A 3,356-nucleotide genomic window follows, 5' to 3' on the forward strand; every position below is an offset into this window, starting at 1 on the left:
GGTAGAGTGGAGGGACAGCGCAGGAGGGGAAGACCCTCTATGAGGTGGATTGATTCAATGACTGGAGTAATCAGGATGGGTGTGTCAGAGGCAATGAGATAGGCACGGGATAGAGCACGGTTTACAGCTGTTGTACATAGGGTCGCTATGAGTCGCAAACGACTTGACGGCACATAACAACAACAACAACAACTGTTGTATGGTTGTTATGTGCCATTGAGTTGTTTGTGACTCAAAATAATAGACAATGGAATTTAAAAAAACATATAAAAATTCATTTTGACCAGGGGGAATTCATAACAAGCTTGCTGAAACTATGAAGAAGACATGAAACACTTGCTGCATAGGGTCAAGGACTATAGTCTTTAATATGGATTGAAGCTCACCACCATGAAGACAAAGTTTCTCACCACTGGGCCCATTAGCAGCACTATAATAGGTGGAGAAGAGATGGTGGTTGTTAACAATTTTAGCTTTCTTGGCTCCACAATCTACACTCAGGAAATCACATCAGCAGTCAGGAACTCAAAAGACAAATTGCGTTGTGAAAATCTGCTGTCAGGGACCTCTCCAGAATGCTGAAAAACAACAATGTCATTCCAGAGACTAAGGTGTGCCTAATCCAGGCCATGGTCTTCACTTGCACCAGCAGTCAGAATTTCAAAGATGAGTTGCATTAGGTGAATCTGTTGTCAAGGACCTCTTGAGACTATTTACAAGCAACAGTGTCAGTCTAGAGCCTAAGGTGCAGCTTATCCAGTCCATGGTCTTCATAATCACTTGCTATGTGTCAGAGAGCTGCACAATGTCTATGAGTAGCAATATAAGAATTGGTGCCTTCAAGTTGTGGTGCTGGAGAAGTGTACTGAACATAGCCTGGACTTCTAAGTAAACTAATAGGTCCATCTTAGAGAGGGTGAAACCAAGTTTCTCTTTGTAGTCTAAAATTTTGAGGATCTGACTCACATACTTTGGGTGCATGGCTAAGAGGGAACAATCCTTGGAGAAGGTATCATGCTCAGAAGGATCAGTTGTCAGTGCAAGAGAGGAAAACCCTGCATGATATGGATTGATATAGTAACTGAGGCAAAGACGGTTGGTGTGTTGCAATTAATGAGACTGGCTGGGGCTAGGGCAGAGTTCACAGCTGTTGCACTTAGGGTCGCTATGGGTTGTAGGCAATTATACGGTACATAACAACAACAATAGCATGCAAGTATGGTTCAACATAAGACAAAACAATGAACATAATTCATCATGTTAACAAAACCAATAACAATAACCATATGATCATAGCAATTGATGCAGAAAAGTCATTTGACAAAACCCTTTTTGTAAAAGACACTCAGCAAAATAGGAATAGCAAAGAATTTCCTTAACATAATGAAAAGTGTGTATGGAAAATGAAGAGCCAATAGCATTCTCAGTGGAGAAAGACTTGTGGACAGGGACCAGGTAAGGATGCCCACTACAACCACTTCTATTCTATATTGTATTGGAAGTTCTACTAAGGGCAATATGACGAGAGAAGGAAATAAAAGGCATCCAGATCTGCAAAGAGATGGTTAAATTGTAGCTATATATAGGTGGTATGATAGTGTACACAAAAAACCCCAAAGACTAAAAAAATCGCAATAAAACAAAGCAAAAATCAAACTTGTTAGAGCTACTAGACCAATTTAGTAGAGTGTCAGGATACAAGATGAACATCCAAAAATCAGTGGGATTCCTCTACTGTAACAAAGAGAACTCAGAGAAGGGAACCAAGAAAGCCATAGCATTTACAATAGCCAATCAGAGATTCAGATACTTGGGAGTTACTTTATCTAGAGACACAAAAGACCTATAGAAAGAAAACTACAGAACAATTTAGCAAGGCATAATAAAAGACCTAAATAAATGGAAAAATATTTCCTGTTTATGGCATAACAAAAGTAAAATGCAGACACCAAATTCACTTTTCAAGGAGATCAAAAGGGAAATTGTCAAGTTTATTTGGAGAGGAAAGAGACCTCAACAAGCAAAGCACTTCTGAAAAACAAAAATGAAGTGGGAGATTGAGCACTCCCAAACCTCAAAACCTGCTACACAGGGGTGTTTTTGTTGTTGTGTAACATTGAGTCAGAACCAACCTATAGCTGGCAAGTTTTTAGAAGTAGTTAATCCAATGGGAGAAGTATGCCCATCCTTTCCTCAGAGAGCAGCTCGTGGACTTGAACCGTGTGTCTCTGGGATTGTGGCACAGTTTCTTGTCATTAGACCACCAGTGTCCCACAGTGGTAGTAACAAAAATCGCATAGTACTCATATAATGACAAGCACATAAACCAATGAACAGAATCAAGAACCTAGAAATGGACCCTTCTGTCTATGGTCAACTGATATTCAAAAAGGATATAAACTTTATTAAAAGGGGAAATGGCAACCTCTTAAATAATGGTGCTAGCAAAACTGTACTGCTAACTGCTGAAACAGTATCTACATCTCATACCATGAAAAATCAACTCAAGGTGGATCAGAGACCTGAGAGTAGAATCCAAAACCGTAATATCCATAACAGACAAACTGCAATTAAGCTTGAAAGGCTTAGTCTATGATATAAAGAGACTCTCAATTACAGCTAGAACATCACAATTGGTGAGAATAAAATTGATAAATTAAACATTCTAAAGATTAAATCTCTGTGCTTCTCAAAAACTTTTTCCATCAATGGGGAAAATAGAACCTATTGACTATGAACAAATATTTTCCAATACTGTATCAGACAAGGATCTCATAACAAAAGTTTACAGAATACACGTGGGCCTCCAGAAGAAAAAGGGTGATAACCCAATTACAAAATGGACAAAAGACATGGAAATACTTTTCAGGGAAGAATATCAGATGTCCAAGAGACATAAAGAAGTGCTCAAAATCACTGGCAATGAGAAAGCTGCAAATCAAGACCACAAAATTATACATTCTTATCCCAGTAGCAGTGGCAAAGCTTAGGAGGGCAGTAAGCAAAAAATGTAAGAGAGAATATGGAGTACTTGGAATTCTCATACACTATTTGTGGAATTATTAAATGGTACAACAACTCTCCTGTGTAGAACATAATCTACACAGGAGTTCTACAGGACACGTCACCTTCCCTTGGAGACAGTACAAATAAACTTAAGAGACACTGGTCAAAAGATAAAAAAATGTCAGCAGTTGATGTGTTTGGAATCACAGAAGCCAAGAAAGTTTAAGATACAAGCTGTCAGATCATGGTTTGGAAAATGGAAGATATTTTCTGAAGGGACTTGGCAGATGTGAAGGGTTATCCTGGTGGAGGGTGGAGCTGGGAAGTAAGTGGGTCAAGGCACTGGGCTA

At 39.1% G+C, this 3,356-nt stretch overlaps 1 pseudogene; it reads left to right on the forward strand.

Moving 5' to 3' along the window:
• LOC102869350 overlaps window positions 1-3,356 on the forward strand; it is an 8,511-nt pseudogene that overhangs the window by 456 nt on the left and 4,699 nt on the right.

This window comes from Elephantulus edwardii, unplaced genomic scaffold, assembly GCF_000299155.1.
Source record: "Elephantulus edwardii isolate Elephantulus edwardi_28Jun2011 unplaced genomic scaffold, EleEdw1.0 scaffold00123, whole genome shotgun sequence".
Lineage (NCBI taxonomy): Eukaryota > Metazoa > Chordata > Mammalia > Macroscelidea > Macroscelididae > Elephantulus > Elephantulus edwardii.